This window comes from Macrobrachium rosenbergii, chromosome 55 (genome assembly GCF_040412425.1).
Source record: "Macrobrachium rosenbergii isolate ZJJX-2024 chromosome 55, ASM4041242v1, whole genome shotgun sequence".
Lineage (NCBI taxonomy): Eukaryota > Metazoa > Arthropoda > Malacostraca > Decapoda > Palaemonidae > Macrobrachium > Macrobrachium rosenbergii.
Genome location: NC_089795.1, coordinates 12,901,605 through 12,918,515, shown reverse-complemented (window position 1 = coordinate 12,918,515; position 16,911 = coordinate 12,901,605). Strand labels below are relative to the sequence as shown.

The 16,911-nt window shown below is 22.7% G+C and overlaps 1 pseudogene; it reads right to left on the bottom strand.

Moving 5' to 3' along the window:
- The window catches only part of LOC136835455 (DNA polymerase delta catalytic subunit-like), a 32,005-nt pseudogene extending 15,775 nt beyond the window's left edge, over positions 1-16,230 (bottom strand).
- Between the last annotated feature and the right edge of the window lie 681 nt (positions 16,231-16,911).

The window sequence follows — 16,911 nt, the reverse complement described above, 5'->3', positions numbered from 1 at the left end:
AAAAATCTCGAAAATGAAACTAACTAAAAAGTATCGTTTCACCAATATTTTTCTTCTTTTTTGAACGTACATTTTGATGTATATATCGAGGGTAAAGTTCACCACGACGACTTGAGGGGAAAAAACCTTAAAAAGTTATTTAATGTAATGAATAAAAATAAAATAATAATTTTTTTTATTATATTATTATTAATAATAATAATATACAGAATATATTAAAATAATAAATACATTTCATTTATTTATTTATTAAAATATTAAAATAAGTTTTTATTTAGTTTTTTCTGTAAATAACTACAAATGGCTATATTACGCGCATATCACAATGATTGAGAGGAAAAGGAAGAACAATGCTCATTCCTTCAGAAGAAGAAGAAGAACAACAACAACAACACTAACAAAGATTTTCTAGAATACGAATATGCGCTGTTTTGCTAGGTATTATTATTATCACTATAATAATAATTATTATTAGAATTGTCGTCATTACAACTATTTATCCTCTTGTATTTGAAAAGACAGAAAAAATGATATTATCACAACAACTGAATTTCAAAGAATTTATAGAAAATGAAACTACTATTATTCTAATGAATGATGAAATTACTACTACTACTACTACAATTTCAAAAGAAACGGAAAAAGAATATAATGAGGATGATGATGATGATACTACAATTTCATCATCAAAAGAATATATTTTAAAAGAAGAATATGATACAACAGAAGAAATTACTACCATTACAATTTCAAAAGAAATGGAAAAAGAATATAATGATGATGATGAAAATAAAACTATTACTAGAATTTCATCAAAAGAATATATTTCAGAAGAAAATTACAATAATGATACTATTACTACTTTAAAAAAAAGAATATGACAATACTACGTTAATAATAATAAAAGAAGAATTTTATACTGATGATGATGATGAAAAAAACTTGGCATATTTAAAATAGTTATACTAATTAGATAAGAATAAATTAATATGTAGATGTACATCATCATGCTAAAATTAAAGAATATATAAAAGCAATAAAATAAAGAATACAACCATTTATTGACTATTGTAATAAAAATAAAACTAATTGTGATGAAAAATTTAACAATACATGGCCTCAATATTGCTATAAAGAAAAAGCAAAGTGGGGATTATTGTCTACTAGTCCTTGTATACTTTTAAAACTTGATGATATGCCCCAATCTGTTCGAGATGAGATGAATAAACCCCACAAACAAATATTTAATAACTTAAAATTAAAGTGTAATAATAATGATGATGTAAAATTTTATCCTTTTGACCATCTTCCTAAAAACTCAACATTTCCCGCTTTAATTGGAATTGAAGTTAATTTAAATTTTAAAAATTGGTTGGAAATTGAGTGTTATATATTATTATTTAAAATTAATTATCAGATTAACAATAATATATCATTAAATTTTAAAATAAGTACAAATTGTTAATATATATATATATATATATATATATATATATATAATGAATCATATACACATTTAAAAAAATATTCACAACAAATCCATTTTTTCTGAATTTCTGTAAACCAGGTGAAATATATTTTTAATTTAATAAAAATATACCATGAAAAGAAATATGAAATTATTTAGTCTTTAAACCCATATGATCTAAATGGTAAATATATATATAAATAAAAATAAAAAATAGTTTATATAAGCTAATAAAATATATACAAAAGGACCCCTCCCCATTTTTTAAAAAGATTGGTACATAAATCAAATCTCATATAATTTTAAAAAAGGATTTTATTTACACCCAACAGAGATAATTTTATAAAAATTAATACATAAATCAAAAAAATAATATTGTTGCCATTGATACAACAACTATTAAAACTGTATCATTAATATTTTTAATATAATTTAAATCTGAGTTGGTACATTTTTTTTCAATATCATCATCATTATTTTTTTTATACTTATCTTTTTTATAGTTATCATCCACTTATTGTCAACTCATAAGATAAAATTACTGCCTATATATATTTTATTTATATATTATTATATTCTGGAAGTTTTTTCATTCCCCTCGTTTGTATGTAATTTTTTCTAGCATAATGATTACACTTTATATAGTAGCCTTTATGAAAAAACAATTTCTTTTCATCTTTTTTACCACAAGTTTTATTATTATTATTATTATTATTATTATTATTATTATTATTATTATTATTATTATTATTATTATTATTATTATTATTATAGTTAATTTGAGATTTATATTTTGTTCTTTGTTTATGCTTCACTACAGTTTTCTTTACATCTTTATTATCATAAATGAAAAAACATTTCATCCTTAAATTTCCATTTGTTTTCAGTTTTTCTTGAATAATTATTATTAATTTAAAATAATACTCTTTTCCACACTTACAAATAAAATGGAGAGGTTCTTCTTGTATCTCTTTATTAAATAGTTTTTCATTTATAATTCCATCCCAGAATTCAAATCTATTTCTTATTAAATATGTATTTTCATCATTAATTTCCTTTTTTTAAATAAAATTGGTCTAATAGCATTAAACATTACATCTTTACATAAAGGACTATCAAAAAGATGTTTTAAATGTTCGTATTCATTTTTCGTTGAAAGTGACATTGTTGATTGATTTGGTTAAAGCTGAAGAGCACTAAAACAATTTGCTTTTATAGACATGACATTAATAATGGTTATATATTAAAAAAATTACTTTTATAAATATTTTTTTTTTTTTTGCAAAAAAATTTAAGTCTTTTTTTGGGGGCTTTTATATTTTTCTTTTCTATTATTAAATATAACATTATGTGAAAAGGTTGGTTTGGTTAAAGCTGAAGAGTATGATATTTTTTTATATATATATTTATACATATATACTGTATGATATCCAAAAAATTGTTTTGATTTGCGGTTTAAAAAAATAATTAAAAACAATAAATTTTATGAATTATTTATATATATATTTTAATAATAATAATAATAATTTATATAAAAATATAGAAAATATATATAAATATATATATATATATATAATAAAATCACAATCGTCGAACCAGTAGTTGTGAAAAATAATACATAAGAAAAATGTCATTTTTACAGAATCGATACTTTAAAAGATCGATCCAGCAGTGAATACAGATTTACATACATATTTGATATATAACCCTATAGGAAGAATACTAAATAACCTCCTTCTCTATAGTGATCAAACAAGATTGGTTTCAAGTACATTACCAGAAGAAGAAATATATTGGTTAGAAAAAATATCAATGATGGGATGAAGAAGGAATATATGTACATTAGAATATTTCAAAATTGATTTGAATGAAATAGATAGAATTTATTATATTGACTATACTACCACCAAGCGATTTCAAAATATAATTTGTATGATTGCTCGCGTAAATCATCGAGAATCTCGCATATACTTTGATTTTACGTGCATGGGGCAGTGACTGGGAAAGAAATTGGTGTGGCAATATTTTTGTCAGTAGAAACGTTGTTGAATTTATGAAACTTTGCATAACGAGTAAAAAAAAACGTGATAAATGAATCAGATACAAAAATCTCTAGAGGAGGATGGGTTTTTGGTCAGTATCACATCTGATGATGTCATTTATGATGATGATGATGATGATGATGAAAGCCAAAGAAATGTTTAAATCATTAAGATTCACATCATTATTATTTACAACAATAAAACAAGCATTTATTTTACTATATATAATAGGAGCATTGGCAATATTATAATCATTAGAAACTATCATTATGGCCTTTTTGGAATATTTTATATCGTTGGAATATTCCATAGATATTTCAGAGTTTTTCATGGGTTTAGAAAGTTTTATTAATGCATGTTCAGAAATGACTGATCCTCCTCCTATTGGAAGTGATAACGCAAAATGTTTATCTTCATCATCATCATCATCTTCATCATCGACATTATATTTTTTTATATTATGATGAAATGTATATATGTTGTTACGGGTGGTTAAATTTGATATCTTTTCCACCATATTTTTTGTTATTAAACTTTCCTTTTCTCTCTTTAAAAGAGGTTCTTGAATGATTAATACAACATTATCATCATTATTCTTCTTATGATGATAATAATGATGATGTAATTTTAGTCTTTTAAAGTTTTGTAAATATTCTCCTTGATTATTATTATTTATTATCTTCATAGTAGAAGAATGTTTTTCTTTTATTTGATCATTAAATTTTTTAAAATCTTTTTGGTAACGCTTCATCATCAAACCCACGTCAAATCTTTCTTCCGAAAAGAAAGGTTGTTTTAAAAATGACCATTTTACTGTATTGCTTTCGGGGCTATATTCAAATTTAGCCATGAATGCAATACTAGAATTGCCCACAAAATCTTTAATTAATGGGAAATGGTAAATCCATACATTAAAACTACCGTCATTATTTTTATCCGTAATACAAATATTCGGTTCACAATCCCTCAAACTGATAAAAGATTGCTTGCGGTATCCTTGAAAAACAACGCATCCAGCGTAACACTTTTTGTTTCTTTATTATTATTAGTAAAGGTTAAATGTTGTAATAACATATTACCCGATCTCTCATCACCAGAATGTTTATACGGAACATCCTTGATTGATAATTTACTATAGTATAATGGTGCATGATCATCTGGTAAATTTTCCGGTATGACTACTGTGTCAAAATACTTGGAATTAATAATGTTAGATAAAGTAAAAATAAATGGCGTTTTTGTATCAACATTACACGTTAAAGACATTTGTCCTTCGGGTATCATATAGAATTTACTATTATTATTCTGCAAAATGTTGAATTTTGATAATTTTTTTTCAATGTTAATTTCACGTTCTTCCCACGAAGTTGTTTCCATTATACTTTCCACATTCGTTGGCCGTTCAAACATTTTCCACGTTTGTGTATTTTTATTTTTATCAAGTACAAACATTTCATTTTTAAATATTTGTCCAAACTGTGCACTAGTGTTGTTTGAATATAGTTGTAAGACATTTTTCTTTAAACTTTCCTCCGCTGATTTTTTATCAAAGATTATTGGGTCATGAATTAATATTACTGATGACCCATCATCACCACCACCACTATTGTTATTGTTCATCTTCTTTGTCACAACGAGAATGAATATGAAACCACAAACTTCAACCATAACCATATATATATATATTACTTTTATAAATGAGAATTATTATTATTATATTATTTATTATATTTATTTATTTATTATAATAAAAAAATAAAACATGAATAATAAAAATGAAAAAATTATAGCAATATACAATGAAATACAATTTTTATATAGTAAATTGAAAATTCGAATGTTTATGTTTAGTCTTTATTATAAACAACTAATTATATATTACAAAAAATATAATGAAAATATAACAAAAAATATTTTAAATAATAAAAAATTGATAATGATGTTGAATAGACCTATACCAGTATATCGTATAAAAAGTAATAAAAATAATAACAACAATAATACTAATTTATCACCACATATAATTAAATTAACTGAAAAAGAATATTATAAATTAAGAGCATTTAAATTAATTTTAGAATACTTGTTAATCTATGACAAAACAATTCAAATGCATTTAAAGAAATGGCGAGAATATTTTTATAATAACGTTGAAATGCAAAAAATATATATCAAACTTTTATTTATTCTTTAGATTTAATTTATACAAACGGAAGAATGAAAAATCAATATTTTACAGATAATTTACAAGAAATTTTAAATGATTTATATTTTTAGAAAAATATATATAGAATAACTTTCTTGAAAATGCTAAAAAAAATATATACCAAAAATTTTTATTTATTTTTCTTTAGATTTTTAGTTTATACAAACGAAAGAATGAAAAATTAATATTTTACTGATAATTATTTACAAGAAATTTTAAACGATTCATATTTTAAAAAATTAATTAAAATAATAAAAATATAAAAATGAAAAAATTTATTTTCTAGGCGAAAAATTTTTTTTTGAAAATTTTTTTGAAAAATTTTTTTGAGTAAAAAAATATTGATTTTGGTACACTTTTGGTCAATTTTAGGTGTAATTTTATGTAATTTTACAGTAATTTTATGTAATTTTTATTAACTTTTTAAAAATATTTAAAATATTACGGTTAAGAAAATAGATTTTAACGAAAATATTATGAATTTTCCAAAAATATTATGAATTTCCGAAAAATATTATGAATTTTTCAAAAATGTTATGAATTTTTTTTTAAAATATGATGTAAAATATTATAATATTATAGCATTTTCCATATTATAACCCATATAAAAACCGAACTCGGGTGCTTAATATTGCCATAATACGGGTTTTTTCTAGTTTTTCAACCAAAAACATTAAAAACTAAAATTTTTGTTTTTGTATCAATTTTACGCGATAAAATGTAATATTTTACACCTTTTTATATTTTGTGAAAATTTTTGAGTTTTTTTAATAAAAAAAACTAATTTTTATTAATTTTTAACAATAAAAACTAATAAAAAATTAATAAATAATAGTTTTTTAATAAAAAAAACTAATTTTTATTAATTTTTAACAATAAAAACTAATAAAAAAACAATAAATAATAGTTTTTTAATAAAAAACTAATTTTTATTAATTTTTAACAATAAAAACTAATAAAAAACAATAAATAATAGTTTTTTACAAAAAACTAATTTTTATTATTTTTTTAACAATAAAAACTAATAAAAACAATAAATATTTTTATAATTTTTTTTTACCAAAAAAAAAAGTTTTTTTGTCATTTTTATTAATATTTTGATAAAAAAATTTTCATTTTACAACTTTTCATCTAAAAAAATATAAAATAATACATTTTTTCTAAAAAAATGCACAAATTTACAATTTTCATTAGTTTTTTTTACTTTTTTTCATTAAAAATATAATTTACAGCATTTTTTTTACATGTTTATTCATATTTTGATAAAAAATTGTCATTTTACAACTTTTTTTATTAAAAAATGATTATTTAAAATTTTTATTCATATTTTAATAGAAAAAATTGTCATTTTTTACCATTTTTATATAAAAAAATGTAAATTTATAAATTTTTTCTTGTTTTTAGAGTAAAAGTTGACAATTTTTCATAAAAAGATTTTTTATTGACATTTTTATTTATATTTTGATGAATATTTACAAGTTTTTATCTATAAAAATTGTAAATTTATAATTTTTTTTCTTGTTTTTAGAATTAAAAATAAAAAAATATATAAAGATTGACAATTTTTATAAAAATTTTTTTGACATTTTTATTTGTATTTTGATGAAATTTACATCTTTTACAATAAAATTTATTAAAAAAATTGTCATTTTAAAAATGTTATTTTAAAAAAGTAAATTTATAATTTTTTTATTTTTTAATGTAAAAATTTAAAAAAACTTTTATTTCTATTCATATTACTTTGATGAAAAAAACAATTAATTTATAAATTTTTCTTATTTTTAGATGTAAAAAAAGGTAAAATAAATATTTTTTATCTATATATATATATATAACCACAGATTGTTTTTCTGAAAGGATTAAGTGTTAATGAAATCAACATAATGTCTTATGTAATGAATTTACAGGGTGGGATATATGAAAATCCAAAAGACGTAACTACAAATGTGTTAATAAACGCTAGTGTACCGATTATATTAAAACCTGAATTTATAGTTAATGATGTATTATTAAGAAATGAATTTAAAGTTGGTGGTGGTTATAGTATAATAATTAACGCCAAATTAAATTTTTACAATAAAGACATGAATGAAGAAAAATTATTAAAAGATTAAATTAAGTACAAGAAGAACCTATTTGTTTTTTTTTTTTAGTAATGGAAAAAGTATTGTATTAAATTAATTATTCAAAAAAAACTGAAAAAAAGGAAAAAATAAACATATAAAATGTTTTTTTGTTTATGATAATAACAGACTTTAGACCAAAAACAATTACCTGTGGTGTATTTTCAAAAATATTTTTATCAGAAGATGAAAAAATATTTTAATTTGATTAAAATTAATTTTATATTTTATTGATTAAATTTAAAAACTTTTATTTCGCTTTTTGGCGTCGGTGTTGTTTATTTTCGAGAATGATTAAAATATAATCTAAACATACCAATAAAATCAAAAAAAATTCATACTATAATAATTAATGTAATCTTTATCAAACGCCCTTTACTCTTTCTATAATGTCATGCGTGTCATAAACTATAAAAAAACTTTTACATTATAATCAATCCAACATAAATTCTACATTATAAATTAATTCTGAATTGAAAAAAAATTATAAAAAGGAGTGTAATTAAGATGATCATTGCTGAAAACAAAATTCCCCTAAAAATAAGTAATTAATATTACTTTAGGAGCGAATAATGCAGATAATGAAAAGCAAGTAAAGACGACACCCGTGCATCGAGAAAAGCCTGTAAGATCAAAGCTGGATTTTCTATAGTCATATGAAAAGAGGACCTAAATTAATTCCAGTTATAAAAGCGCAGAGACCAAACAAAGACAAACGCGTTAGTTGATTTTGTGCATTACGTGGAATAATAATTAAAAGAAAAAATGCAATACTTAAATTAGCGAGGGCAGTTGATAAACTAGCTTTAATAATGTCAAATGAATGTGTACATCCTCCAATTGTAGCAGCCAAAACGGCTAATGTTAAAGTTGCATATACATTTTTAAATGTTTTAAAATTAATAAATTATTATTATTGTTTTCCAAAATAAAATACTTGTCATATACATTTTTGATTGAATATTTTAAATCAAAAACAAAATTTTTTAGATTAATCAAAGTCATTATTAGTATTATATTACCACGTTTATTATATCTTTATTTATATATATATATATATATTTTTATATTTTTATATATATAAATAATAAATATATTTTTATTTTATAAAATATTATTAATATATATTTATATATATATAATATAAATAAAAATTAATTATTATTTTTTTTTAAAAATATAATAAAAAAATATATTTTTTAAATATATAAAAAATAATATATATATATTTAATAAAGTTTTATTATTGTTTTTTAAAAAATATATATTATAAAAACTACAAAAAATTTATTAAAAAAATAATATTTGAAAGTTTAATAATATGATTTTTAAAATAAGAATTATAACCCTTATTTTTTTATAATGAAAAATAAAATTTTTTAGATGAATCAATATTAAAAATTTTATTTTATAATGAAAGTTTTAATAAAAATTTTTTAAGATGAATAAAATTTTTTTTTTTAAAAAAAAATGTTTTATAAATATATATATATAATATATTTTTAGAAAACCACAATAATAATTTTTAAATAATGAAATTTTTAAGATGAATTTTAATAATATTATTTTTTAAAATAAAATGTGTTGCTAGTTTTTGTATATATAAATAAAAATTTTAAGATGAATCAATATTAAAAACCCCAGATTTTTATTTTTAAATAAAGTTTTTAATAATGAAATTTATATATTTTTTAAATATAATTATTTAAATAAAACAATGTTGCTAAATTTTTTGATAATTTGTGGATAAAATATCAACCCAGATTTTTATTTTTAGATTGAATAAATTATATATTTTTATATAATTATTTAACCAAGAAATTTTGAACATAATTATAAATTTTTTTGATAATTTTTTTATATTAGATTGAATAAATTTTTTATTATTTTTAAAAATGGGTAAAATTCAAGTTTTTCGATTTAATTGGGTAAAATAAGTTCGATCTAATTTAAACCGCCGCCAAACCCATTCCACTAAAAGCCATTTGTTCTTGAAGTCCCGTGAGCAAATCCTCCTTTTTACCTCGAGTGGGGCCCTGAAAATTCCATTCTTACAATTTCATCAGGATGAACATTGCATCATGGAAGTCGCCTTGTGGTTGTTTACAATAAAATACCTAGTGGTATATAGACTTCCTTTGACAATTTCGTGAGGTATAAAAGGATCATTGGGATTTTCTCTCATTACGTAAATAAATCCATCATTTTCATTTAATTGTTCCTTTCTTTTATAATCTACCGCTGATTTATTATTATTATTAGACAAAATAATAGGTTTTATATAGGGTAAACCCGACGTGGGATTTATCAAATCACCAGTAACTAATTCATTACCCAGTTCTATATAATGAATAGCATCATTAATGTTAAAAAGAAAAGAATTGTTTAAATATGGATTCTTTTTTATTCGTTAAATTAAATCCGTAATTAAAATATTATCCAACGTTTGCCTTTTTAAATAAAATGGGTTAATTATTAAATCTGGTATAATATTCTTTTTTGTTTGAGGATGAATGACAAAGGGCATGTTTTCATCCGAGATTATATCCACAATGACGCCTTTATTCGTAGTAGTAGTTTGTAATTTATCACCGACGGAAGGTATAAACTGAGTTGCGTAACATAAATACATTTTAAAATAAGAAGCATTTTCAATGTTATCACATTTAATATTTTCACATCTATAGTTACCGAGTTTTCTTTGAGAGGAAAGGAAAGATGCTCTTTCCTTTTTTAAAAATATTTGTTGTTCTTCTTGCATTTGTTGTTGTTTAGTACCTATCCAAAAACAAATATAGTCCAGTTATTTGGAACATCGTGAAAAAAAGGTAATAGTTTCTTTCGTTTTTATAATAATTTCCTTTTCATTACCATTTTTTGTCGTTTGTAAATTTTTACAATCAATTCGGGAGAAAATATTTCTATCGTAATTTCGAATGATTCTTGAAGATATAAAAAACTATTTTCATTATTATTATTATTTGTGACTTCAAATAATCCTATGGGCATTCCTATACGTAAAATGTCAGATTTTTTTATCAAAGGTTTAAAAGATATACACGACGAAGCAAAATTATTATTATTATTATATACGAGTTTTATGGAAGCTGTTTCGTACGAAACGGCTGAAAATTTACCATTATCAATCGCCCCCCTTCTAACTGTAATACCATCCTCTTGATTATTAAAACCCCCAGCGATTAAAATTTTTGGAAACCATCCTGGTTGATTAATCAATTCTGTAGGATAAGATTTAGATGAATAAAAGGCCACCGTTTGAGATTTTTGATGTAATTCTCCTATTGATAAAGAATTTGTGGGCGTTCCGATAAAATTTTTGGCGGTATAAGCTGCGTGACCGATCGTGGTAAATGACAATGTGTGGGAAATGGTGTCAAACGGAGAGAAGGACCGAATAAGTTTGGTATTTTATTTTTATTATTATTAATTAATAAACAATATTCCCTAGGTGAATAAAATAACCCATCTACGTGCAACTTGTAAAAATTCTTACTAAAACTCGTACAAACCCAAAATTTATTTTCTTTTTCTTCCGTTAATTCAATAAATGGAATGAGAATTTTTAAGGCATATTGAGTCATTCTATAATAATTTAAATCATGCAAAAATTGATCGTAAAGATATCGTAGTTGTCGCTCCGTTAATATAGCGGGAATTTGGGGAATAATTCGATATAAAACGTGATTGATACATATATAAATAAATTTTTCATCGTCTGGTAAATAATTTTTAATCTTTTCAGGATGGGAAATTTTACAACATCCATTAGGAAATAATTTATATAAAATTTTGTCCATGTTGTTGTTGTACTCATTAATCACCGCTCCCGGTCTTGAAATGAAGCAGTCGATTACGGATTCTAATACTAGTCCAGAATTTTTAGGCGTATATCCGCCCGTTACGATCAAATCTATAAAACCTAAATTATCTTTGTTTATGTATTTAGGTTTTGTAGTTTTTGAGTCTTTGGTCAACATTTTCTGTATGGAGCAAGCTATTCCGCAAATATTGTGATAAGAATTAGTAGGCGCATTTTTAGTAAATCGACCAATTCTATGAAAATCTAAATAATTGCCAGTTCCAATTATCGACGATGCGTCTTGTTTTTGTCTGTCAAAATTAATGTAGTCTTTATCTAGTATACTCGTCTGAGAAATGGTAATATCAGTTTCACCCATTTTAATCATTTGAGATAGGTTATTAATAAGGGATATTTCAGTTATAGGTCCCCGAGGAAAATGAAACCATTTAATTATTTTTTTAGTCAAATCTACATTATTTAATAAATCTTTATTTTTTGATAATATTAACTTAATTAATTCTCTTTCTGGATCATCATCATCATCATCATTATTATTATTATTATTTTTATTTGATGATGAATCTTCTGATTTAAGTTTTATATTTTCACCATTAATGATTTCATATTTTTTTTTCGTTTACAAATCTTGTACATGTTGATTAAATCTTGAAAATTTATGTCCAAAGATGAAAAACTTGTATTATTATTATTTTTCTTTTTATTGCTATAATAATAAAATGGTTTCAATTTATTTATAATTTCATTTTGTTTATTTATTTTTTGAATTTTTGCGATTAAAATATCAATAAAGGAAATAAACACGTCACCCATACTGTAACTAGCCGTATTGTTCAAAGCATTATTATCCATTACTGTTGTGTAATAATTTTCTAAAAAAGGCCAATGAATAATGGTTGATTCATTATACATAATAAATTGTTTGTATCGTTGTTGTTGTTTTCATTATTATTAACCTTTTTTCTTTTTATATTTCTAATGTGAATTTTACGTTTATCTACCCAGATAAACGATTTCATATACAATATATTTTGATTTATTACAAAATTACCAGGATATAAATCTCTTGGATAATCTTGACAAAATAGACATTTTAAAGGAAACCAAGTATACGAAAACCATTCGTCTCTATCAACGCAGGTTGCGTCCCTTTTTTAAGGATTTTTTGTGGATTAATAGTTGCCACATTTTCCCTTCTTTAAGAATAGGAATGATAAAAGATGTTTGTGAAAGATTTGGTTCAAATAATGATGTCAAGGTAAAACCTACACCTAAAATAAGTTTTTTCTTAGAAAATAATCCACTAAATCTGTTTCATTTTTAATATCTTTATTATTATTAATGATTTCCTTTTGATAAAGTAAATTAAATTTTATTTCTTTATACTTATTAAAAAGCCGAGAAAAATTATCATTTTCAATTTGTAATTTAAAAGTTATATGTAATCTCAACATTAATTCTAATATACTATCATTCACATCTTTTTATTACAATCCAAACAATAAAATGGATGACCGTCTCTCTTTCTCCATTGAATAGGTCCCATTGCCTGTGTTGATTATTAAATACTCCACGTGTATCTATTACTACCATTTTGTTTTTATATATAAAATAAAAAATAAACGTAAGACCTTATTAAAATGTGATAAAATAAAAATTTTTTTATAATTTTATTATTTTATTTATATTGTTTTACAGATATATTTTTACATTTATGTTTTTAAAAAAAATATACAATTTTTTATATATATATATATATATATACATTATATTATTATTATATATATACATTACTATATATTATTTATATATATATATAAACTTATTTATCTTCTATTAGATTCAACAACAATGACAACTTCTTTTTCTTCTTCCATTTTTTTTCAATTACAACACTAGAATAATGTTTATTATAATACCTTTTCAAAAAGTAAATTAAATTATTTACAAATGGTACAATTATATATATTATATCATTATTTATTAATCTTATTTCATTATTAATTCTTTTTGACCGATATTATTATTAATTTCTTTATCATCATAATCATTATCATAATTGTCATCATCATTATTAATTGAGATGGCAACATGAAACTGATCCTCTGTTATTATCATTTCTTGATAATTTTTGAATAAATTATTCAAGACATCTTTACATAACAGATTTAAATTTGAGGAATTTTTAACATTAACCAATGCATCTTTTGAGAAAATAACAAAAAGATTTTTCCTCAAAAACAGACGCACATCATCTTTTTTACATTTTATTGAGAGTTGATAACCATCATCATCATCATCATCATTTGTTGTTGTTATTGTTCTTATGTTTGCCTTCTGTGTAGTAATGAATAAATTTAAAAAGTTTTCAAAAACAACACGATCTCCATTATGTTTGGGAGACAAAGGAAAGTTGTTGCCTAAACTCTGACAAATGAAATGATAATCTGCTTTTCCTATACCATTAGTTGTTAAAATATCTTTTAGTTTTAAACTACCAAAATATTTTTTAAAATTTGTTTCATATTCTCTTTTAACTTCATCAGTTGTTGTTCCTTTTTCAGCAGCACAAAAGTCTTTCCAATTTATATCACTTTGTTGTTTGTATTTGGAAACAAACTTGTTGGCATCGTATAATTTTTTAAACCATGTTTCATTGCGAGTTTGGTATTCCAATGTATCTATATTGTATTTACACCAAAGATCTTGCACCAATCGTATACAATTGCGTAAATCTTTGGTTTTTATACGATTATGCATTTCAACACGTATTGGTATAGACTGGTCTTTCATTACTGCTTCAATTATATTATCTTGTCCATAAAAGGATAGATTGAAACTATCGTATTCATCAGAATAAATATAGTCTGAATTATACTCTATTATAATGCGTTTATGACATACTGGGGAATTTTCATAAACTACTAGACATCGAGTTATCGGTGAAGAACAAGAAACATTTTTTGTTTTTTCAATGATTAGAAGAGTGTCATTCACTTTAATATCATGATCATTTTTTATATTAATGTTAAACTTTATACCATTACTGCTGCTACTGTTGTTATTTTTCTCTTCATTATGAAACTTTTCACCATCTCTAGATTTTTTCTTTTCTTTTTTCAAACTTTGATCTGAATGAGTACTACTGTTGTTACACAAGTGTAAATCATCATCATCATCATCAGTAGAAGATAATTTTCTCTTCTTTTTATCATAAACTGATAATTTTTCTTTTTTCAACACCGATGTCATCATCTGTTGATGATAATTTTTTTTTTTTCAACAACACCGATGTCATCATCTGTTGATGATAATTTTCTCTTCTTTTCAACAACACCGATGTCATCATCACTATCATAAACTATTGATGATAATTTTCTCTTTTCAACAACACTACCACCATCATCAGCACTATAAACTCTTGAAATTTTTTTCTTTTCTTTTTCAACACGTTTTTTGTCATCATCATAAGATGAATCATCATCACTATCACTACTATCACTACTATCACTACTACTACTATCACTATTACTGCTGCTATCACTATTACTGCTGCTATCATCATTTCTTTCCTTCTCACTATATGATGATACTTGTGTATAAATGTTTTGTAAATTTTTTATTGATTCTTCATTATTAATGCTGCAGTTTGTCTCAGAGAATTGTTTCTTTGTGATTGCGATTACTAAATCTTCATCAGACATTTGTTGCATTACAATCCTTGACTCTTCCTCTTTTTCTGATGATAATTGTTGTTGTTGTATTATCGCTTCTTTTTCTACCAATTCTGGTGATAACAGATCTTCCTTTTTTTCTGGTGATAACTGTTGTTGTAACAGATCTTCTTCTTTCTCTACTAGTTGTAATTCTGGTGATAACTGTTGTTGTAACAGATCTTCCTCCCTTTCTGTTAGTTGTAATTTTGGTGATAATTGTTGTTGTTGTATTACCGCTTCTTTTTCTGCCGATAACTGTTGTTGTAACAGATCTTCATCTTTTTCTGCCAATTTTACTAGTTGTAATTCTGGTGATAACTGTTGTTGTTGTTGTATTATCGCTCCTTTTTGCCAATTCTGTTAGTTGTTGTTGTATTATCGCTCCTTTTTTGCCAATTCTGCCAATAACTGTCGTTGTTGTTGTTGTATTATCGCTCCTTTTTTTTTGCCAATTCTGTTGTTTTGTATTATCAGGTCTTCCTCTTCTGGTGATAACTGTCGTTGTTGTTGTTGTATTATCGCTCCTTTTTTTGCCAATTCTGCTATTTGTAACAGGTCTTCCTCTTCTGGTGATAACTGTCGTTGTTGTTGTTGTTGTATTGTTGTAATAGAAGAGGAAGATATTTGTGATTGTGGTAATAAAGAATCATCAAATTCTGTTGGATTCCAGGAACCTTCATCGTTTTCTTTATCCATCCTAATATTATTGATGGCAGTAAACAATTCTTCAGCCATTTTTTGTTCGTTAAAATTATCATCTTCTTTCATCTCATCATCATCATCATCATCGTCGTCGTCTGTTAAAAATAAATCATTTTCTATTGGGGTTGGCATTTTTTAAATAAATTTTTTTACAACAGAAATTATACCACGACAAAGTTTAAACTAGACTAATGCAAGATTGACAACTATCAACCCTTTTAAGCTAAACAAAAATGACATTACCATTTTATTATATTTTATTTATATATATATATATATAAATAAAATTTAATAATAATAAAGTATATATATACAATCCTCTAAAAACAATAATTTTTAAAATGAAATTTAATAATAATTTAAATACAATTTAAAATTTTTTCATTATTAAAAGTTTTTATTAATAAAAAATTTTCTAAAATAAAATAAAAATAAAAAAAAAACTAAAAATTTATATAATATATATATATATATATATATATATATATATATATATATATATATATATATATATACAAAATGGAATACAAAATGGAATACAAAATTAAATTTCTCTGCAATTTCTCCACAAAAAAATTATGAAAATTTTTATTATGAAATATTTAGTCCTATTAATGTAAATATACCACCCTAGAAAAAGATTAATATTTACGAATATTAATTTAAATTATAATAATAATAATAATTTTTACATCAAACTAGAAAGTAAACCGGACGAAGATCAAGATGTAGACGTATTGGGAGGAATTATTGATAGAGATTATTCGGGTAATATAGGAATAATAATGTATAATTTTTCAAAAACAAAAAGAA